Raw genomic sequence first — 25032 nt, 5'->3', positions numbered from 1 at the left:
CAGTCCAGTGAGCTTTTTCTTCTTTCCTTCTTCCAACAATCCTCAAGGATCTTGTCGGAGATGCAAGGATCTTCTTCATCATTGCCCATCTACTACATTATTTACGAAGGTCTTCTAGTCTTGTCTTCACTTTGATGCTTGGTCATTAGATTCGATCAATTTAGATCTATTTTGCCATGAAAATGCAAGGTTTGCACTCCTCTCCTACCAAGAAAACAAAACCTCAAAGAATATGCAAAACAAAGGAATAAAGATAGTAAATGACCCAAATATGCACTAAAAAGCATAGGAATGAGGCTAATTTGGGGACTAAATATGCTCAAATATTAGTCACATCAAATATCCCAAACCGAACCTTTGCTCGTCCTGAGTAAAGAGGTGACAAAACTAGGACCCTTATTTAAACTAACCTACTAATATAGCCGATATGAGATAATTAGCGGGTCTCACTCCGCCCTTTCAACTCACAAAAAGACAACCATGAGGTAGGATGCCTTCTTGCAAGGCAAGGTGGGTCTTGCCAAAATGGCGATATATCCAAGCATTAAAGCACACAAAACAAGTAATGGATGTATCTACAAAAGAATAGCCACTTTCCTCTTCTAAGTGGCGGAAATTATCTAAAGGGGAAGCAATTCAAGGGTACACACTCCTTCATAGATATGGTTTTCTTCAAACTACTAAGCCTAGAAGGATACCAATAAATCACCTCCGAATTGTGTCAAGCTAGGGTACCTTTGTCCTCAATCGTTAAATGATTTTGCCAAGAGAGACTCCCTATGGTGTTAGAAACAATAGAGGATCGCGGAATTCCCCTTCTTGCCTAGACAAGAAACGGGTTGTCCCCTCTCTACCATGCACAAAAATGGATATGATGGAAAAAGGGATCAATAGTATTTGAGTTTCATATGGGAGTTTGCTTTGTTGTTGTTTTTCCCCCCAATTTCTTGTGGCATATAACATTTGAGAACACTTTCTTTTTGCCATTTCTTTTGATGTTTGACATTTCAACACTTGACAATTTCAACTTTTTCTTGCATTTCTTTTGTAAATTTTCAAAGTCACCCCAATTAGTAACGAGGGTGCTTATATTTGAAGCTTTAGGAGTTCATTTTTGTTACTCCTCTTTTCTTTTGATGCAATTTGCAAACTTTTTTACTTTTCATTTCATTTCTTGAACTCAAATTTTTGAACAATTTTTATGCCCATTCCCTTTGATGACAAAATGTGGTGGAACATGGATGATGATTGCATGGTTTCAAGGGTCACCTTGGAATAAACGGTAGCCAAGGAGTTATCACACCACAAGGTACTTGACTAGGCCTTAATCCATGGGTCAAAGGATACTAGCATGACACATCTTAGGGTGTTTTACAAGTATTCTAACAAGCAAAGTCTTAAGAAGAAAAAGTATCTACAAGGGCCTTATATACACTTGTCAAGCTTCCCAAATAGAAGGTTTCGCAAAATTTTTCTAACATGCAACTACATGCCATGATGCAACTAACATTTATACAACCTAATGCATATGCTTCTACCAACTAGTATGCCAAAAAATCTAAATGCAAGTCTAATTTCACATTGTTTATACCGCTTCATTCAAAATAAAACCACATAGTCATTAACATAGAGAGGAAAAGGGAGATTGGAAAGATCATACCATGCGGTCTTCAATATCCTCATGTCTCGGATGTGGCGTAGTCGATCAATGTGAGAAAGGATGAACAAACACAATATATACAAAACAATATATATACAAGACTACACTACAAAGGGAAATGAACTTGTTTTTGGATTTTCAATTTTTCAATTTTTTTGGATTTTTTGAAATTTTTTTTGATTTTTTTAGATTTTGTATAAAAGTCAAGTTAGAATTTCCCATCCCCATACTAGTATGGGCATTGTCCTCAATGGCCAATACGATAGGAAATTATGCATTGAAAATGCATGATTTTTAAACTAAATGCAAATTACACTAAACTACACTACATGATGCATGTGTTTTTGTTATGGCGGAGAGCATAATTTAGATTATCTCCCAATGCATATGCATGGACTTCCCCAAACCAAAATAGACATTATTTCTAATGTCAAGAATTTCCGGGGAGTTCATGCACATGGAATGCAATGCATGAAACTAAAAATTGTCATTTTGGATTTTTCTAGTCCGGAACAATAAAAATGAACACCTTAATGATGCCAAGGTGCTAGTCCTCCAATGTTGCTAGGACTCCTCAAAATGATCAAGATAAAATAAAAACAAGAGAAGTAGACAAACCATAAGGGAGGTGTAAGAATGTAGAAGCCTCCAAAGGTTTGCTAGTCCTCACCCATCGTCTCATCATTATCATCTTCTTCCTCGCTTGAGGCATCATCAACCTCCGTAGATGTGGAATCATGTCCACTCTCACTTTCACTTTCTTGTTCTTCCTCACTTTCCTCTTCTTCTTGAACTTCTTCTTTTTCTCCTTCTTGGTCACCACACTCATCAACAACCATTTCCTCTCCACTCGGTCTACCACCACTAGAAGTGCTAGGAAATAATACTTCCCTATCCGCCCAACTAGGCAAAGGACAAGATGGATCAAGAAGTCCTTGCCTAGCTAGATGTAGGAGGGGCGGATATTGGGCCTTGTAAGCATCAACTCTATTGTTGTAAGCTTGTTTATGCATTTCCCTCATGAGTAGAGTCAAGTAATCATTTTCCGCCTTGGCATCTTTGGGGTTGAACTCGTGGTACTCAAATGGGTAAGGTGGGGTGATAATGGAGGAGGAGGGCTCGGCAATTTCGTACCCTTGGTGTTGAATGATGTACTCGGTCTCTTCGGAGAGTGGGAGAAGATAGTTCGGTCGATGAACATTCAATCGACAAATTTTGATAGGCAAAGTGAAGGATCTAATTTCATTTGTCAACCACCCAAACTTGTTGTCGAGAGTATCGTTCTTGACCCACTTAAACTTTAGAATCATAGTAGGCAAATCGATAAGATGGCCACCTTTTAGCGGTGCATAAGTGTTGTTCTTGTTGAAATCCCGCTTAAAATGCTTAGCCATATAGGTAAATAGCCCTCCATTGGCAATAAAGGCCGTGCCTTCTTTGCCAGAATCAACATTAAGCCATCGATCAACCAAAAGTCGTAGAGCATTGTATGGCTTGGTAAATTCTCTCCCAATGTTAAAAGCCGACTCAAGAAGAATAAAATCGAGTTTGGTAAGATGATTTGTGCCATTTCTAGCTATCAAAGTATTCCCAATAACCTTATGCCATACTCTAATGCCCGGATGGTGGACTAAGAGAGCACGACAATCATGAAAACGTGTGAATTTCCGTCCGGAAATTGCCATCCAAAGAGGAGCGGGGTCATACTTGGTAGGCATCTTTGTAAATTTTGCACTATCACTAAGGCCAAATATCTTACCCAATTCGTCATAAGATAAGAATCTATCAATATTTTCAAGACGAAACTCAATAATGGTTAGGGTCTCCACCTTTGTGACTTTCAAAGAGCTCAAAAACTCTAAGGTGAGGGAGGAGTATGTCAATTCTTGTATTGTAAACAATTTACTTAACCCCATAGACTCGAAAAAGGTCTTAGTTTGTTCAAGGACACCCAACTTTGACAATGCATCTTCACAAATAAACTTAGTAGGCATGGTGGTTTTCTTAGCAAAGAGAATGAATTTCTCCCTATGGGAGTCGGAAGTGAAAATTACCTCCGGATAATCGGATAATTGTTCAATGATCGGAGTTGAAGTAGTAGCTTCCATAGGGGGATTTTGTTCTTGAATCTCCGACCTTGCCTCATGGATTACAAAAGCCTTTGATACTTGTTTTGCTTGAAGAGCTAATTGCCTTTTGGAAAGTGTCTTCTTTTGGGGTGCCTTGTTTCCACCTTTTGTTCTTGCCATTCTCCTTTGCTTAATTTCACCAATGAAAGATTGAAATCTTCGATTTCTAGTAATGCCCAAATCGATTTAGGATGAATGAATGTTGCTTTGTATCCTAAAAATTGACTCAAAACTTGAAGATTTTGGTATTTGAATCACTTGTTGTTGCAAAAGGAGTGATTAATTTTTGTTGTGAGGAAGTTTGGATTTGATTTGGTTAAATTTGGTTGAAGGAATTTGTTTTTGTTGATGGAGAGGATGAGGGTTTTGGGGTTTTGGGATTTTGGGTAGTGTTTGTATTTTGAAGAAATGAGAATGAATGGGAGATGAGGGTTTAAAAAGACCCGTTAGTTTTGAATTTGCAGAGGGAGACCAGCGGACCAGGGGTCGGGACGCTCGGATTCTTCAAAATTTGAGGTTAGAAAAAGACGCCACAGGACGAGCAGACCGCAGGAAAGACGAGCAGATTCCTTGAGCTGAGACGAGCGTCTTTTGCTTAAGACGCTCAGATTCCTTTCCAGGGAGAAATCCCAGAATTTGGCAGCAAAAAGACGAGCGTCTTTTATTGATGGACGACCGTCCAGACTGAGACGAGCGTCTTTCTGGCTGGGACGCTCGGATTACCAGTCAGACCCAAATTTAAATTTCTGTAGCTTTACCAGACGAGCGTCTGATGGCTTGGACGCTCGGGTTTCTTCAGGATGAGCGGATTATCCCTCAGGCCGCTCGGATTCTTCCTTGACTACACGGATTCATGTCCATCCGTGGGTGCTTCGTAACCCGTGTCATTTCATTCTTCAATTCTTGTGTTCTTCATTGTAGGGGCACTACAAAGGCATGAATAGCCTAGGCAATTGCTATCCCCACACTAAGTCAAAGCACTACACATCAATAATTTCATAAGTCCTTCCCTCACTTCTCTCAAAATGATGAATATCTTGATCAAAGCACAAAAATGTAAATCCAAAAATGACAAAAATATAATAGAATAATTGAAATGCAAGTTAGGGAGTTAGAATATTTACAAATGGTGGCTTAGGGAGCACTCCACCAAACTCTCATCCAATGTGAGATGTCAAGGGGGCATGTTCAAGGTGTTGTTGATGTTACTCAACACCTTGAAGAAGTAGTCGAAAGCTTGCTCATTATCATGATAAAGATCCTCAATAGATCTTTGCACTTGTTGTTCTCCATGATGGTCTTGGGTCATAGCATTACCAATATAGGGATTGAATATCCCTTCAAATTCATCATCCCAAAGACCGCATACTTCGTCTACTTGCTCACTAAAAAAGTCTTGAGTTGATAAAGACAACTCTTCTTCTTTCTTGTCTTGGCCAATGAGGCCTTCTTCTTCACTTGTCATGGGTGAGCTTTTCAAGCTCTCATTGTTGCAATTTCCTTGCTCTTTCGACGGGGCATCATCCACTTTCTTTCTCCTTTGAAATTCCAACTTCTTCATATCATCCTTCCGGCTATAGTGATCAACCATAAAACATGGCTCATGCAATCGGGGAGCTCTCATAGTCTTGTCAAGATTGAAAGTGATGGTTTCATCTCCCACTTCGAGGGTGAGCTCTCCATGCTTCACATCAATCATGGCTCCCGTGGTGAGCAAGAAAGGTCTTCCTAAGATAATAGGAATGTTGGAGTCTTCTTCCATGTCAACAATAACGAAATCCACCGGGATGAAGAATTTTCCAATTCTCACGGGAACATCTTCCCATACCCCTAAAGGTGTCTTTGTTGATCTATCCGCCATTTGAAGCGTGATGTTGGTGCATTTGATTTCTCCCATTCCTAGCCTCTTGCTAACCGAATATGGCATGAAACTAACACTTGCCCCAAGGACACATAAAGCTTTGTTGATTGTAGTGTCACCAATAGTGCATGGAATGGAGAAGCTTCCCGGATCCTTGAGCTTTGGAGGTTAACTCCCTTGAAAGATGGCACTACTCACCTTAGTGAAGGCAATAGTCTCAAGCTTCCGGATTGATTTCTTCTTTGTAAGGATGTCCTTCATGTATTTTGCATAGGCCGGAACATGATTGATCAATTCCGTGAAAGGAAACGAGACTTCAAAATTCTTCACAATTTCCATGAATTTACCAAGTTGGTCATCAAACTTAGGCTTAGCTGGACGACTCGGGAATGGAAGTCTAATCACAATGGGCTCCTTCTCTTTGGCCTTTTCTTCATTTTTCTTTGAAACTTCTTGATTGGTGGGTTCTTTTTCCCTAGAGTTTTGCACAACACTTTCCTTGTCACTAGCCTCCACAAATTCATCCTCAACTTGCTTCTTTGGCCCTTCTTATCTTGTACCACTCCTCAAGTGGATGGCACTAACTATTTCATGTCTTGGGGGATTACTTTGAGGTGGTAATTGCCCCTTTTGTCTTTGAGAGTTTGAAAATGCCAGTTGGGTCATTTTTGTGTGGGCTAGGATGTTGTTGATGGTGATGTCTTTTGCTTGGCTATCTTTTTGCATTTGAGTGAAAAATTCTTGTTGATTCTTTTGCATTTGGAGGACCGCTTTTGAACATCAAAACTTTGGTCATTTTGTTGATTGTATGGAGTTTAATTTTGGTAACCTTGGTTTTGGTTGTAAAAGGGTCTTTGATTTTGGTTTCTCATTGGGGGTGGGGTGTATTTTGGTTGAGGGTTTTGAATATTTTGGCTTTTGTATGAGAGATTTGGATGGAATTTTGTGTTTTCATTGTAATAGTTGGAATAAGGGGTACCACTTTTGTATGCTTGAAAAGCATTCACTTGCTCACTTGTTCCCCTACATTCACTTTGGTCATGTCCCAAAGTTCCACAATTCTCACATATTCCATTTCGAATCGATGAAGATGCTACAATGGCATTAACATGTTGCTTTGGTGATTTTGACGCTTCTTCAAGCTTAGCCATAGCCTTTTCAAACTTCAAGTTGATGGTATCAATATAAGCACTAAGTTGAGCACCCAATTGAGTAATAGAGTCCACTTCATGGTTTCCTCCTCTAGTAGCCTTGCGAGGTCTACTATATTGTGAATTATGGACCGCCATTTCCTCAATCTTGTTCCAAGTTTGATTATCGTCAACTTCGGTGAACATACCATTTGATCCCATGTTGAGAATGTTTTGGGAGTCTTCATAAAGACCATTCCAAAATTGTTGTACCAAGAACCACTCGCTAAGTCCATGATGAGGACATGAGCGACAAGTTCTTTTGAATCGCTCCCAATCTTCATACAAAGATTCTTCGTCCCTTTGCTTAAAACCCGTGATTTGGGCACTTAGCATAATAGTCTTTTCCGGAGGGTAGAATTTTTTGTAGAAAGCTAGAGCCAACTTCTTCCAAGAGTCAATTCCAAGAGTAACCTTATCAAGGCTCTTTAACCATTGTTTCGCGGTACCAATTAGAGAAAAAGGAAATAAGACCTATCGAATTTGGTCTTGAGTCACTCCGGTTTGTGAAATCGCATCACAATAGTCGCAAAAAGTTTCCATGTGATAATGAGGGTCTTCACTAGGCATCCCCCCAAATTGGCTTCTTTCGACTAATTGTATAAATGCGGATTTTGCAATAAAATTTCCGGTTAAGTGTTGTGGTTTGGGAGTACCATTGGGTAGGTTCTCCTCGGTTGGTACGGAATGTGATGAAAACTTAGGCATTGTGGGTTGATTGTGTGGTTGATTTTGTGTTGGGTTCTCCTCACCTTCTCTTGCAAAAGGGTTGATGAACTCAATAGTATTTGAATGAATATCTACAATCTCACCAATACCTCTCAAAGTGTTTCTAGCAAGTCTTCTATTGGTTGTCAAAGTCCTTTAAATTTCGTGATCAATGGGTAACAAGTTACCTTGTGGTCTTCTAGACATGCAAAATATCAAACAACTCGAAAACAATCAGAACAAACCTTGAGGAATTTTACTTCCCCAAGGCAAAGAAAGACACAACTAATAACAATCAAAGAAAATCAAATCCAGTTAACACCGTCCCCGGCAACGGCGCCATTTTTGGTCGGTCGCTTTCTTAGCTTAGATTTTGGTTACTTGTTGTTAGGAGTAGCTAGACCAAAACAATATTTATAATCTTCACAAAAAACTCTACTATTAGTAAAGAGGTAAGTAAAGGTCGGATCCCAAGGGACGGGTATTGATGTAGGATTTTCGATTGCAAGTAGTGGTGTCTAGGGGTGTCACAATTAGAGTTGAGATAAGAAGATCACTAAACTAATTAACAAGAAAAGTAAACAAGCAAGATGATTAAAATGAGATTTAAACAATTGATTAAAAGCTCTAGGGTGTCATGGGTTCATAGGGGATTCATGGGAATTGATCATACAAACATATTCTCAAATTATAAGCAAGCAATTATTGTTGTGATAGGATCGAGTTTGGTTTATATCTTACAATCCTAGGAAAGTTTGGGTCTCGGAGCCGAATCGATTAGATTGTGCAACACCAAAAAGTCGACTTAATCCTCCCTACTCAACTATATGCATGGTCTAATGAGACTCGAGTTGGTGTATGTCTTACAAGTCTCATTGAAAAGGTAAGTGATGGATAAAAAATGTAAGGATTCATAGGCTCGCATTTCATCAAACATAACATGTGCATAAGTTGAGATCACAACAAGCAAATAAATAAATTATGTGAACATATTAGATTAAGCATGAATCATCCCCCATGTTGGTTTCCCCTAATTTCTCATTAACCCTAGTTAAGGGAACTACTCACTCATTATCAAGTTTAACATGTTAACAAGGTTGTCAATAATATCAACAAAGCAAAACATGATGAATAAGTAAAGATGATTAACAATAATTAAAAAGGGATTAAGAGAATTATACCTAATGATGATTCCAAAATAATAAGCAAAGAATAATAGAAGTACTTAATGGATGATTGGAAGGTTGTTAATCCTCCAAATAAACCCAAATAATCTTCAATTACCCAAAAATAAAGGATGAACAATAGAGAAATTAAGGAAATGAGATTTGTATTAATACGTGATTAAAAGTTGATTACATGATTAAAGAGAGATTAGAATAATATAGTCTACACTAAAGATTGATAAGAAGAACATAATAATCTAATTAGTAAAATGGGGTATTTATAATAGGGATTAGGTGCACAAATTAGGGTTACTAAGGGCTCAAATGACGATTAAGTCCTTAAGAAAAGTTGAGGAAATGCTCCTCTCGAAGAAAGATGCGAGTCTCCTTTTTGCTAGTCTTTCTAAAATATGCGCATCCCGAGTAGAACAAGAAGAAGCCGGGCAGCACTGGAGAACAATCCGAGCGTCCAAAAGGTTGGGACGAGCGGATTGTGCAAGCGGTGGACGAGCGGCCAGGCAGGTGGGATGCTCGGATCGTGGAGTTCTTGGACGAGCGGCCAGGCAGGTGGGACGCTCGGATTGTGGCTCTTGGACGAGCGTACCGATGCTGGGATGAGCGGATTCCAGTCCAGTGAGCTTTTTCTTCTTTCCTTCTTTCCTTCTTCCAACAATCCTCAGGGATCTTATCGGAGATGCAAGGATCTTCTTCATCATTGCCCATCAACTACATTATTTACAAAGGTCTTCTAGTCTTGTCTTCACTTTGATGCTTGGTCATTAGATTCGATCAATTTAGCTCTATTTTGCCATAAAAATGCAAGGTTTGCACTCCTCTCCTACCAAGGAAACAAAACATCAAAGAATATGCAAAACAAAGGAGTAAAGATAGTAAATGACCCAAATATGCACTAAAAATCATAGGAACAAGGCTAATTCGGGGACTAAATATGCTCAAATATTGGTCACATCAACCGTTTATTCCAAGGTGACCCTTGATGCCGTGCAACCGTCCTTACCCTTCTTTCATCATATTTTGTCAACAAAAAGGGAATGGGTAAAAAAATGTCAAATTGACTTCAAGTTATCAAATGTCAAATGTTTGCAATTGCATCAATGAAATGAGGAGGAAAAATAGACTCCTATGCTTTAATAGAAGTACCCTTGCTACAAATGGGTTTACATTCAAAGTGTTTAAAGAAATGCAAAAGTTGAAAATGCCAAACATCAAAAAAAATGGCATAATGTTCTTAATCGTCAAATGCTACAGATAATGGGAGGGGGGTAGAATAAACCCAACAGCAAACCACCATCATGAAACTCTTACACTTTGAATCCGTTTCGTCCTTGATGAAATCCTATCTTTATTGCATGGTGGAGAAGGGACTACCCTTCTTATTTTCTAGGCAAGAAGGGGAATTCCGCGATCTTACAATACTTTCTAATACTATAGGGAATATGCTCTTGACAAAAGCATTTAGCAATTGTAGACGAAGGTAACCTAGTTTAACATAACTTGGCGGTGACTTTGAATCCGTTTAGTCGTTTCTATCTTATGCTTCCTACTTTGTATATTCTATGAGGTTTTGTGTCCTTAGTAGGGAAGGAGCACTAGCCTTGCGTGTATAGAGCAAAACGGAGCTAAAGTGTTCGCATCTAACGACCAAGCATCGAAGAGGAGACCAATATTGAAGGCCTAAAATGATAGAAGAAGTATTTGGGTAATGATGAAGGACCCTCACTGCTCCTCAATGATCCCTACGGATCATGAGGCAGCCAAATCAAGAAGAAAAAAATCTGCAAGGAAGGACGAGCGACCCAAATCGGACCGGGCATCCCATTATGAAGGACAGGCGTCCCACAACATAGCCCGGGCATCCCGAAGGCTGGTCGAGCGTCCTTTGATGCAGCATGAGCGAACAATGGCAGCAGGTCGAGCGTCCCGAGCTGAAACTTGCAAGGCATTAAACTCATTTAAGGGGCCTGATCGTCATTTAAGCCCTTAGTTAACCTAATATTTGTACTTAGTATAAATACTCCCTTGTAAGAGGAGAATAGCATCAAGTCATTAGAGTAGATTAGACATTAATTAACTTAATTACATATTAATCCTTCCTAATTATTGTTCAAGAACTCTTGATCTAGTTGGGTAATTTGGAGATTATTTTGGGGATTATTGGAGAATTGACAACTCCTCATCATCAATCAAGTTTTCTTCTATTATCCTTTGTACTTTATTTTGATCATTCTAAGTTGGTACAATTTCCGTACACTTTACTTACTCATTGATTATTATTTTACTCTTTCATCATGTTTAGGCTTGTTAATATGATTGACACCATTGTTAGCATGTCCACCATGATAATGAGTGAGTAGTTACTAAACTAGGGCTAATGGGGAATTAGGGGAGTTAATCATTGGAGATATATTTACTTAATAAGTTCATATGATTGCTTGCTTGTTGTAGTTTCAACTTATGCGCATGTTATGCTTGATGAAATGCTTGATTGACAATCTAGCATGAATCTCTTATCCTTTAAACAAGACTTGTAAAACATGAACTAACTCAAGTCTTGTTAGACCTTGCATACAGTTGAATAGGAAAAAATTAAGCCGTCTTTATGGTGTTGTAAAGTCTTGACCGACTCGGCTCCGAGACCCAAATCTTCCTAGGAATTGTAAGATATAAACTAACTCGATTCCACTATAAAAATAAATTGCTTGTATCTATGAAACTCATTATGTGATCTCATCATGATTCTCTTATGAATCCATGACACCCTAGTGCCTTTTATGAATTATTTACACTCTTATTTACTTATATTGCTTTGTTTTCCACTTGTTTACTTTTACTTTGTCTAGTAGTTTAGATAACCATTTTAAACCAAACCAAATCGTGACTTAAAGGTATAACTACTTGGAATCGATAGCTTAATCTAATACCCGTCCCTAGAGATCCACCTTTACTTACCGCTCTACTAAGGGTAGTTTGTTTAGACTATAAATATTGTTTGAGAGCGTACAACGACATGTTTATCAGAACGGCTGCGGTCCCCCACTGGCGGTGTGGATTACTAGTTGCGGCCATAATCTGGCAGGACTAGACCTTCAGGCTAGTCAGGCTATTGGTGATGTGACGGTGTTGGAGAATTGTGTGTATTATTGTTATTGTATTATCTTATATTGTGTATGCAGTAACTGATCCCGTTTAATTGTTTAAAAAACTGTGGTGATCTATTCGGGGATGGTGAGCAGTTATTGAGCAAGCATAATTTGGATGCACGAGGGGTAGATGGGCATGTGTCTCCAAGAGTCTATTAGAAGTGTTCCGCTATTATGCCGAACCCTATTTTTGCTTTAGCTGTTTTTTGGATTTGGAACAATTGTATCATACTTTACAGTCTTTGGATTTTGATGTATTCACTTAAACAATTTATTTAAAGTACGGTATTTTATGGTCCTTTTGATATTCATTGCCTTGGGTAACCGAGATGGTAGCACTCTCATGCATTAGGTGGTCTTGTTAAGGCACCTTGGTGTATGGAGGTGTTACAATATGCGGTGGGATAACATATAAAGTTTTGAGAATGAGTATTAAAAGTCTTATATTTAGGTTAGAAATTTTGAGGATGTTATTACATTGAGGTTATAAGCTTCGTTGTTATATGACCACAGGTGACAAGATTATATGGTGATATTATTATGTGTTGATGGAAATACAATCTCGATGGCAAGTGTGTTGTAGTTTAATAGGTACTGGCTTAATTAAAGGTGTATGGTTCTTTGGGTGCTTAGGAATGTCATGATCGGAAGTGTTCAAAGGAAATGATTGGATCTTGTGTGTGCGACTAATCATTTTGTCATGAGTTTTAGGTTACATAAGAATTATGACTGTTATAATCATAGTTGGTGGTTGGTAATTGATGACTTGGGATATTAAATGTACATCGAGAACCATTGATATTTTACATTAAGGGGGCATTTTGTTGAAGGTCTATAAGAAAAAGGGAAAGGAAAAAAAAGTTATTGATTTCCTTTATTGGTGTTTGTTTGACACAAACAAAGAGAATGAAATTCCCTTCCTTACCCCTCAATCCATCTAATTCCTTACCCCCCCCCCTAAGGTATGAGAGATTTCATTACCCTTATTACCCTTTAACCACCTTATTTACCTACTACCACACTTGCGACTCCCACCACACCAGTCCCCATCAAGATGCCATCGCCACCACCACCACTAAAACAACCACCACAGCCACCCCGTATAAACCACCACCACAACGCCACCGCCACAACCAGCATGACGCAACCACCACCATCACCACAACCACCACAGCCACCCCACTCCCACCACAACCACCATGCCACCACCATGACCACGAACACCATCACCACCACCACCATAACCACCCCACCTAAACCACCACCCGCACACCAAAACAAACCACAACCCACCACACTTCATTTTCTTGATGTAACCAAACAACTAATTAAGTTTTAGGTAATCCCTTACCTTTCCCCCTCTTTTCGTTTATCTAACCAAACGGCCCCTAAAATCTTTGAGCTTAAGAGTTGTATATGCTAGGGAGCGCTACCAACTTTGAGAAAATTATAGTAGCAATAATTATAATAGCATTCATAAACTTATGAGTTTTCTCATTCTAAATATTCCTTTTGCTTAGAGATTGTCTGTTTGGAGCTTGGGCCAATGTAATATCTTGTGGTGAATATTAAACTAGAATTAAAGTGTTGTTTAAAGTTATGGGCTTGAATTAATAGTAATAAGCTCTCCTGAAGTAGGAGAGAGCATATATGTTTTTGAATGATGGTTAATATTGGTAGATGGGTGTTTAAATATGAGGACTATAAGTTATTTGGTCAGAACGAGTCTAATTAAGGGCCAATTACCCGTGTCATACACACGGTTCAACACCACAAACCACAACAAAAACACCAATAACAGTCGCCTTACCGCCGGTCAGTGATGGTCCAAAAGTAGGTTCGGTCAACCCGTGGTGGTCCACGGCCAAGGCCACGGCATAGTTAGGTTACAGGGTGGTTTAAATCGCAAGTTATATTGAATAATAAAATACATATTAAATTATGAGACACTTTCTTACCTTGAGGCGACAAAAAGATAAATTCTCCTTTTTTTTCCCTTTTCTTTTAAATCTCCCTCTCTCTATCTCTCTCTTTATGTGTGATGTGTGTAAATTATATGTGAAATAGAGACCAATGAGGTGCTTAGATATCTTATATAGTAGTAAGGTAGGATAAATTAGGAAACTGCCTTATAATATAATATGTCTTATTATATTTATTATTAGTCTTTATTATTTACATATTACTCATCATAAATTACTCCTTGCTAGACTTACAGTTTCATGCCTAACACAGTCAATCCCGACTCATTTTATATTTTATTATTTATTCCCGTCTAACAATCTAATCTCATAATTATAATAAATATAATTTATAAACACATTTGACATTTTCACCATTAACTAACTAATGACCAAGCCTTAAAATAAAGGGTATTACAGTCTTCACTCCTTTAAAATAACTTCGTCCCGAAGTTCACCCACACTTAAAGGTAGATCCCCGTATCTATGGTAACTAATGAAGACACTATAGCGTATTATTTCAATACTAACACAGTAAGATATCCAAGTTCAAAGACTATGATAATACTCAGCACAAACGTTCATTTAGCACTTTGTAAAACAATTTAATCGTATTAATATAAATCACAACACAGTTAATAATCCAACGTGTACCTAAATTCCCAGTTATATGTACAAAACTAAACTCTGAAATTGGTATACTAAACTTATTAATACCGCTACATACATCCCTAACCACAAATCATGATTTAACTTCTAATTAACTTTGAGAAAGATAAACACATCACATGAAACAATAATAACAGTAGTAATTGCATCTCTTATTACATCGTTACAGTTTACAACAATTCTAGTATTATATCTTACTCATTAACAATATTGTCACTTGTTTTATAACACATGTTACCCCTAACATTCTAATCATAAGATCCCATAAGCTAATCATTAAATTCATATTATCATATTGATGTGTCCATTTTATATATGAATTTACTCCCATGTTAGCTATATTTTTAAATGTCATTTGCACTAATATTAGTGATTATGCGAGCTAATTTCGTGTTCTAGTTGTATTTGCTTGTTTTCATTGTGTTTTGTAGGAAATTAAGCTTTTAGTAGCTTTTTCCCGTCAAATAGCAAGCATACTAGTTCACGAGGCTAACAAGACTAAGCATGACCGTGGAAGGGTGTTTTGGTAATTTCCAAGCTCGGGTAAGAAGCATGGAGTTTGGTTTGATGGAGAAATGAAGAAATGAATTTGGCCCAAGCAAAAGTCCAAGCCAAGCAAATGGAAAGATCAAGCTTGGAGATGCTCTGAGGATGCCCAAATGTGCCTTTAACCGGGTGTATTAAGGATCATTAAACATGATAATTGGATCCCTTTAGGCATTTAATCAAGAATTAACACCAAATGGCCGGATTCACTCGACCCCGGTCAGGGTGACCTGTCCCCGATCCGGGTTACCTTGCTCCATGAGTTTTACGTTAAGCCCCTATTATACTATAAATAGGGGCCTTAATCCATCATTGTAGGATACTTTTTTACACTCTCTTACACTTTCATATAGCCTTAAGCAACAATTCTCTCTAGTTTTCATTAGTATACATATTGTTATGCATTTGGTTCTTTGTTAAACAATTTACATTAAGCTTGTGGTTCTTCATAATACAATATTTCCTTTGAAGTTATATTTGGGTTTCATTTGTGTTCTTCCATTCAAGTTCCAAGTTCTTGTTTCGGTAATTTCGTTTCTAGTTATTGCATTTTCCAATATCGTTGTTTTACAATTTACATTTTAGTTATTAGCATTTCATTTTTTTAGTTTATTATCACATTTTATTATCAACTTATCATCACTAGCTTATCATTAGCTTTTCATATACACTTTTCATCATTAGCATTTCACTAATTCATATGTTACTTATATTTAGTTTATTAATAATTCTTATAATTTCATTTAGTTATATTTACATTATTATCATATTTATTATTCCGTATAATATTAGTTTTATTTCCAATATGAGTGAGTAACTTCATTTGTCTAGGGAATAGGGAAGCCATGCATGATTAAAATTTGTAAATTTTAAATGAGGTTGATGTAATATTGTTTAATTATTTCTATCACATATTTGCATCGTCTTGATTAATCTTTGTTTAGTGGCCATATTCATCGATTAAGTTTGTTAATTAGTTATATAAGTCGAGAGTCACGGAATCGAATTAGACTAAGCATGTGTTAGTATGACGACCTAGTCATAACGAGAGTTCTCTATGACCTGGTCTATGGTTGACAATAAGACCGAGAGGTGTTGTCTTTAAGCCTAAACAATTAACAATGTTATTTATTTCGAGTTTAACATGAGCATCTATATACAATTGCACGTGTGACCCGACTCCCCTAGACTCCTTTATCATGTATTTTTACATCATATAATTTACAAGTTATCAAACCAACCAACCAAATTAATCGTAATCGACCTTGATGGAAGTCTATTCATAGCTTTTCATACGCAATTCACGTCTTCTTGTGTTTGACCCCTCGTACTATATTCATTTGTGTCTAGGAAAATTTATCTTTTATTAGGAGTGCGACAAAGCCTATCAAATTTTGGTGTCGTTGCCGGGAGCACTGTTTTATTGCGTTTAGAATTGTTGATTTCTACCTTGTTTTTTTTTTGTCTTGAGGAACACTTGTTCCTTGAGACCGTTACTTATGAATTTCTTGAGATTGTTGTCTTATGCCCAGGTCTTCTCCCATTGGAGAATTGCTATCACCGGATTCCAAGCCCGAGAAACCCCTGCGTAGAAGACTATGTTTTTTTGAAGGAAATTAAAGAGGCCGCTTCTCCCGTGAAAATTGAAAGTGCAATAATGTCTTACTTAGACGATCTTAAAGCTTTTGAAGAGGAGGAGATTTCTAGTTCATCATCTCCACCACCACCACCATCCTCAACTAAAACGATGGTGAAACTTTCCGATCATTCCAAGCCCACCGCGGCTATGCTCCCGGCGGGTATCACTACTATCCAAATTACCGCCCCGGAGTTCGAGATCAAATTGGCTTTCATTAGCCTTGTGGAGAGGAAGAAATTTGGGGGAAGTCCTTTTGAGGATCCCAATTTTCATGTTCAAAACTTTTGAGACTATTGCTCCATGATTCAGCAAACGGGAGTCAATCAAGTTCAAATTAGGGAAATACTTTTCCTTTCTCTTTGAAGGACAAGGCAACACTATGGATCAATAGCCTTGATCGCACCGCCATGGGAATCACCAATTGGGAAACATTGGCTCTTGCTTTCTATCAAAAGTTTTTTCCACGGGAAAAACCTCAAACTTTGAGGAGCCATATCACGGGATTCCGTCGACAAGCTCTTTAGAGCTTATATGAAGCTTGGGAGAGGTACAAGAAGTTGCAAAGGCAATGCCCACATCATCGGTTGGATGCTTGGTTCCTAGCTATAACATTCCACAATGGATGTTGTGCCGAGTCTCGAAGAATTCTTGATTCTGCCTATAATAGGCGGTTTGAACATTTACCTCCTCAATAGTAGCTTGGTAATGAGCGGTGTAATGACCCGCACCTCCGTAACCTTCGCAAACAACAATTTAACTAGTAGAAATGATCCTCCAGAGTTGGATGAGGAAGATAAAGAAATTAAAGGCACCAATGATGAACAAGGACGTCCTTCGAATGATAAACGAAATAGAACCGAGAGTATAGTTTATGATACTATAATCCCTTCTCAATCCAAGCATTTGGAAACTGAAGTTATAACTGATGATGATATAACATTAAATCCAAATCAAAGTACAGAATTTAGAGTTATACCTGATTCTGTTATAACCCCAGGAATGATTCAGGGGGAACGATGCTTGGACCTCAATCATTCGAAGAAGACGAACTAAGTTCAGATGATAATGTGCCTCCAGTCTCTAAGAAATGGAGATATAAGGATTCTCACCCAATGGAGACTATTCTTGGTAGTTTGAATGAAGGAGTTCGAACTCGTAGAAAGCTAAACAACTTTTGTTCATTCTAATATTTTCTATCTACTATTGAGCCAACAAATATCAAAGAAGCGCTTGCCAAAACCAAATTGGATTATTGCGATGCAAGAGGAGCTTCAACAGTTCGAACGGAACAAAGTTTGGCACTTGGTTCCGAGACCAAAAGGAGAACTGTTATTGGTACGAGATGGGTGTTCAGAAACATGTTGGACGACACGGGAGTTATTGTACGAAACAAAACCAGATTGGTTACAGGGCTACTATCAACAAGAAGGAATTGACTATGATGAGGCCTTCGCTCCCGTGGCCACGCTTTAGGCTATTAGACTGTTAATAGCCTTTACAGCTGACACAGGAATGAAACTATTTCAAATGGGCGTTAAGACAGCTTTTCTTAATGGTTCTTTAAATGAACAAGTCTTTATGGAGCAACCCCAGGGTTGCTGGATAGCCAGTTTCAAAACCATGTCTATAAATTAGACAAAGCTTTATATGATTTGAAACAAGCTCCCAGGGCTTGGTACGACAGATTATCAAAATTCTTACTTGAAAGTGATTTTAAAAGAGGATCTGTCGGCAAGACCTTATTCTTAAAATCCGAGGGTTCCGACTTATTAGTTGTTCAAATTTATGTTGACGATATCATTTTTGGTTCAACTAATAATCGTATGTGCACGTATTTTTCAGAATTAATGGCCTCTGAATTTGAGATGAGCATGATGGGAGAACTTAAGTTATTCCGAGGACTTCAAATCCAACAGACTAGTGAAGGGATCACGATACACCAACAAAAATACATCAAGGAATTACTTAGGAAATTTGGAATGGAGAATTCTCATTCTACGCCCACTCCGATGCCTACAGAAAAGAAGTTGACATTTGACGAAGATGGTAAGTCTGTCGATGAGACAATTTATCGAGGTATGATTGGTTCACTTCTTTATTTAACTGCAAGTCGTCCTGATATTTTGTTTAGTGTGTGCGTATGTGCTCGATTTCAATCGTGCCCTAAAGAATCACATGTGGAAACGGTTAAAAGAATATTAAGGTATTTAATTGGTACATCAAAATTATATTTATGGTATCCTCTTGAGTATAATTTTGATCTCATAGGGTATTTAGATGCAGATTATGCAGGTTGTTCACTTGATAAAAAAAGTACTTTCGGCATAGCCACGGTCGTTGGACCATGTATTATAACATGGGATAAAATAAGAAAAATTTTGTTGCATTACCTACAGCTGAAGCTGAATACATTGCTGCTGGATTAGTATGTTCACAACTTTTATGGCTTAAGCAACAACTATGTGATTATGGTATTAATGTTGGGTGTATTCCCATTTTATGTGATAATACGAGTGCTATAATTGTTGCTAAGAACCGAGCACAAAACTCTCGTACTAAGCATATAGACATTAGACAACATTTTCTGTGTGACCATGTATATAAGGGCAACATAAGAATAAAATTTTGTAGCACAGAAAAACAATGGGCAGACATTTTTACCAAAGCACCGGCTAGAGAACGTTTTCAGATTTTGCGGTTGGAAATTGGTTTAATTGGTGGCAACTAAACTTGTCACAAATATTTTACTATCCTTATGACTGAATAGACTTGACGAGATTGTATGACTGTGTCTGTATTTCTCATTTCAAATATATTTATGTTAATTGTCATATTATATTACGAGAATATTCCGTTTGCTAGTCATATATGTTTTGTGTCTTATTACGAACCATCTTTTCGGTCATAGTTTTCCTTATAATCTTTTATTTGACCGAAATTCCTATCAAATTTATCCACCAAAATCTTTACCATATCTTACCCATGTGAACTACCTACCTAAAAGATTTCCCCCAAATTATGTATATAAAAAAAAAATAGGGAATCTTTTGTTTACCCACTTCCACACGCCGCCTACCCACAATCCCCTACTTACCATATTTCAAAAATTTACTTCTTTAAATACACTCCACCTCCCTCACGTCACAATCACTATAATTACCTCTCCATATTTATCTTCTCCTCAAATTTCTCAAACACTCAACCTCTCACACCTTCATCGCCATGACCCTCAAACCAAAAACCCGTTTTCATACACCCAAAACTCGGTCATACCATAAGACCGAGAGCTCAAAACCCACATACAATCCCTCCGATCAACCCAAAAACACTCCTTCACCACCATCAAACCCAAAACCGACAAATACCAAACATAAAGAGGAGGAAACGAGAGTCGTAAGTTCAATAAAGGAAAGAAAAAGATGGTAGTGGAAGAGGAGTCGGTGGAGGAAGTGGAAGTAGTGATAAGTCAAGACGGTCATCAAAGAACCTTGTTTAAGGAACATATGCCGAATGTTACGGCAGTTGGGTTGGACAAGATTTGTCTCATAAAGCTTGAGAGACAACAAATTAATAGTGTCTCTTGATGTCACATTCATGGAGGACAATCCTACCCACCGGCTTGGTACGAAAAAATCGAGGCTTTAAGTTTCTTCAAGGATTTCATGAAATTTCAACAATGGAGCAAGATATGTGCATTGACCGGCCCGATATATCTGATTGAGGTAATTCAGTTTCTTGGTTCAGTTTCTTTTAAGAAGGGTGTGCTGGATGCGGTTGTTAATGGGTCGGAGATGACAATCTCCGTTGATGATTTCTGTACTCTGTTTTCGGTCCCTGATAATGGGATTGAAATTAATCTGAGTGCGGAATAGGGAGATGTGTCAGGTGGGGATAAGCTAGTGATCAAGAAGTCGTTTGATGATGGTGTTACCGGCACTAGTAACATGCTTGCGGGATATTTCTCGCCAAAAATTAAATTTTTATTTAATTTTATGTGGAATACGGTGGTTCCTCGCCGTGGAGGTCATGCCAAGCTTTCAAGCTATGAGATGGTGCTCGTGTATAGGTGGTTGGAAGGACAAAAGATGAATCTCTCTATGCTTGTTTTTCATCGTATTATTCAAACGAGTATCCAAGTTACCGAGGACAAGTTCTACACTACTTTGGACTTGCCCTATGGTGTTTGGATATCTCGGTTATTAGAGCATAAGGGAGTTGTTAGTCGGGAAAGCTATGGTGTTTCGGTCAAGGATGGGATGAATGATTTCGTTTTACGAATGATGAAAGTAGGCGCAATAGGGCTTGATTTGGTGTTCTTGTCAAAAGGGGCTGTGTTGGATAAATCATCCGATGTTGTTATGGCTTTGGAGAAAAAGGTGGACTCGTATATGGCGAGTATGGATGCCACGATGGATGCTCAAACCAAGTTGTTAGAACAATTGGATTTGGGTATGGCTAAGGAATGGGTTGCGGCTTCTATGGATTTGGGCCGTTGATGTGACCAATATTTGAGCATATTTAGTCCCCAAATTAGCCTCATCCTATGCTTTTTAGTGCATATTTCTGTCATTTACTATCTTTAGTCCTTTGTTTTGCATATTCTTTGAGGTTTTGTTCCCTTGGTAGGAGAGGAGTGCATACCTTGCATTTTCATGGCAAAATAGAGCTAAATTGATCGAATCTAATGACCAAGCATCAAAGTGAAGACAAGACTAGAAGGAATTTGTAAATAATGAAGTAGATGGGCAATGATGAAGAAGATCCTTGCATCTCGGACAAGATACCGGAGGATTGTTGGAAGAAGAAAAGAAGGAAAGAAGAAAAAGCTCATTGGACTGGAATCCGCTCGTCCCAGCATCGGGACGCTCATCCAAGAGTCACAATCCGAGCGTTCCACCTGCCTGGCCGCTCGTCCACCGCTTGCACAATCCACTCGTCCCGACCTTTTGGACGCTCAGATTGTTCTCCAGTGCAGCTCGGCTTCTTCTTATTCTACTCGGGATGCGCATATTTTCGAAAGACTAGCAAAAAGGAGAATCGCATCTTTCTTCGAGAGGAGCATTTCCTCAACTTTTCTTAAGGAGTTAATCGTCATTTAAGCCCTTAGTAACCCTAATTTGTGCACCTAATCCCCATTATAAATACCCCATTATACTAATTAGATTATCATGTTCTTCTTATCAATCTTTAGTGTAGTTTATATTATTCTAATCTCTCTTTAATCTTGTAATCAACCTTTAATCAAGTATTAATACAAATCTCATTTCCTTAATTTCTCTTTTGTTCATCCTTTATTTTGGGTAATTGAAGATTATTTGGGTTTATTTGGAGGATTGACAACCTTCCAATCATTCATCAAGTACTTCTATTATTCTTTGCTTATTATTTTGGAATCATCATTAGGTATAATTCTCTTAATCCCTTTTTAATTATTGTTAATCATCTTTACTTATTCATCATGTTTTGCTTTGTTGATATGACTGGCAACCTTGTTAACATGTTGAACTTGATAATGAGTGAGTAGTTCCCTTAACTAGGGTTAATGGGGAATAAGGGGAAACCAACATGAGGGATGATTCATGCTTAATCTAATATGTTCACATAATTTATTTGCTTGCTTGTTGTGATCTCAACTTATGCACATGTTATGTTTGATAAAATGCGAGACTATGAATCCTTGCATTTTTTACCCATCACTTACCTTTTCAATGAGACTTGTAATACACAAACCAACTCGAGTCTCATTAGACCATGCATATAGTTGAATAGGGAGGATTAAGTCGACTTGTAGGTGTTGTACAATCTAATCGATTCGGCTCCGGGACCCAAACCTTCCTAGGATTGTAAGATATAAACCAACTCAATCCTATCACAATAATAATTGCTTGCTTATAATTTAAGAATATGTTTGTATGATCAATTTCCATGAATCCCCTATGAACCCATGACACCCTAGTGCTTTTAATCAATTGTTTACACCTCTTTTTAATCATCTTGTTTGCTTACTTTTATTGTTATTTAGTTTAGTGATCTTCTTATCTCAACCCAAATTGTGACACCCCGAGACACCACTACTTGCAATCGAAGATCTTACATCAATACCCGTCCCTTGGGATCCGACCTTTACTTGCCTCTTTACTAATCTAAGCTCAAAGCGGACCGACCAAAAATGGCGCCGTTACCGGGGACGGTGTTAACTTGATTTGATTTTCTTTGATTGTTATTAGTTGTGTCTTTTTTTGCCTTGGGGAAGTAAAACTCCACAAGGTTTGTTCTAATTGTTTTCGAGTTGTTTGATACTTTGCATGTCTAGAAGATCACAAGGTAACTTGTTACCCATTGATCACAAAATTGAAAGGACTTTGACAACCAATTGAAGACTTGCTAGAAATACTTTTAGAGGTATTGGTGAGGTTGTAGATATTCAACCAAATACTCTTGAGTTCATCAACCCTTTTGGAAGAGAAGGTGAGGAGAACCCAACACAAAATCAACCACACAATCAACCCACAATGCCTAAGTTTTCATCACATTTCGTACCAACCGAGGAGAACCTACCCAATGGTACTCCCACACCACAACACTTAACCGGAAATTTTATTGCAAAATCCGCATTTATCCAATTAGTTGAAAGAAGACAATTTGGGGGGATGCCTAGTGAAGACCCTCATTCTCACATGGAGACTTTTTGTGACTATTGTGATGCGATTTCACAAACCGGAGTGACTCAAGACCAAATTCGATGGGTCTTATTTCCTTTTTCTCTAATTGGTACAGCTAAACAATGGTTAAAGAGCCTTGATAAGGCTAATCTTGGAATTGACTCTTGGAAGAAGTTGGCTCTAGCTTTCTACAAAAAGTTCTACCCTCCGGAAAAGACTAACATGATAAGAGCCCAAATCACGGGTTTTAAGCAAAGGGACAAAGAATCTTTTTATGAAGCTTGGGAGCGATTCAAAGGAACTTGTCGCTCATGTCCTCATCATGGACTTAGCGAGTGGTTCTTGGTACAACAATTTTGGAATGGTCTTTATGAGGACTCCCGAAATATTCTCAACATGGGATCAAACGATATGTTCACCGAAGTTGACGATAATCAAACTTGGAACAAGATTGAGGAAATGGCGGTCCATAATTCACAATATAGTAGACCTCGCAAGGCTACTAGAGGAGAAAAGCATGAAGTGACTCTATTACTCAATTGGGTGCTCAACTTAGTGCTCATAATGATACCATCAACTTGAAGTTTGAAAAGGCTATGGCTAAGCTTGAAGAAGCCTCAAATGCCATGGTAGCATCTTCATCGATTCCAAATGGAGTATGTGAGAATTGTGGAACTTTGGGACATGACCAAAGTGAATGTAGGGGAATAAATGAGCAAGTGAATGCTTTTTAAGCATACAAAAGTGGTACCCCTTATTCCAACTATTACAATGAAAACACCAAATTCCATCCAAATCTCTCATACAAAAGCCAAAATGTTCAAAACCCTCAACCAACATACACCCCAACCCCAATTTGAAACCAAAATCGAAGACCCATTTACAACTAAAACCAATGTTATTAAAATCAAACTCCATACAATCAACAAAATGACCAAGGTTTTGATGTTCAAAAAGCGGTTCTCCAAATGCAAAAAAATCAACAAGAATTTTTCACTCAAATGCAAAAAGATAGCCAAGCAAAAGACATCACCATCAACAACATCCTAGCCCACACAAAAATCTTAGAAACTCAAATGATCCAACTAGCATCTTCAAGCTCTCTAAGACAAAACGAGCAATTACCACCTCAAAGTAATCCCCTAAGACATGAAATGGTTAGTGCCATCCACTTGTGGAGTGGTAAAAGGTATGAAGGGCTAAAGAAGCAAGTTGAGGATGAAGTTGTGGAGGCTAGTGACAAGGAAAGAGTTGTGCAAAACTCTAGGGAAGAAGAACCCACCAATTAAGAAGTTTCAAAGAAAACTGAAGAGAAGGTCAAAGAGAAGAAGCCCATTGTGATTAGACATCCATTCCCGAGTCGTCAAGCTTAGCCTAAGTTTGATCACCAACTTGGAAAATTCATGGAAATTATGAAGAATTTAGAAGTCTCGATTCCTTTCACGGAATTGATCAATCACGTTCCGGCCTATGAAAAATACATGAAGGACATCCTTACAAAGAAGAAATCAATCCGGAAGCGTGAGACAATTGCCTTCACTAAGGTGAGTAGTGCCATCCTTCAAGGAAGTTCACCTCCAAAGCTCAAGGATCCGGGAAACTTCTCCATTCCATGCACTATTGGTGACACTACAATCAACAAAGCTTTATGTGACCTTGGGGCAAGTGTTAGTGTCATGC

At 38.1% G+C, this 25032-nt stretch overlaps 3 non-coding genes across 3 annotated transcripts; 1 reads left to right on the top strand and 2 right to left on the bottom strand.

The window, feature by feature from the left end:
- The first annotated feature begins 7069 nt into the window (after positions 1-7069).
- On the top strand, positions 7070-7176 carry LOC141603458 (small nucleolar RNA R71). Its single transcript, XR_012525333.1, has one exon. It is a non-coding gene; the product is annotated as a small nucleolar RNA R71 (small nucleolar RNA).
- Positions 7177-17169: 9993 nt separating this feature from the next.
- Positions 17170-17276, bottom strand: LOC141603377 (small nucleolar RNA R71). The gene has a single exon (XR_012525257.1). It is a non-coding gene; the product is annotated as a small nucleolar RNA R71 (small nucleolar RNA).
- A 6298-nt stretch (positions 17277-23574) lies between these two features.
- On the bottom strand, positions 23575-23681 carry LOC141603282 (small nucleolar RNA R71). Its single transcript, XR_012525169.1, has one exon. It is a non-coding gene; the product is annotated as a small nucleolar RNA R71 (small nucleolar RNA).
- Between the last annotated feature and the right edge of the window lie 1351 nt (positions 23682-25032).

Source organism: Silene latifolia, chromosome 9 (genome assembly GCF_048544455.1).
Source record: "Silene latifolia isolate original U9 population chromosome 9, ASM4854445v1, whole genome shotgun sequence".
Lineage (NCBI taxonomy): Eukaryota > Viridiplantae > Streptophyta > Magnoliopsida > Caryophyllales > Caryophyllaceae > Silene > Silene latifolia.
The sequence above is the reverse complement of the archived record's forward strand: the minus strand, read 5'-3'. Positions and strand labels throughout refer to the sequence as shown.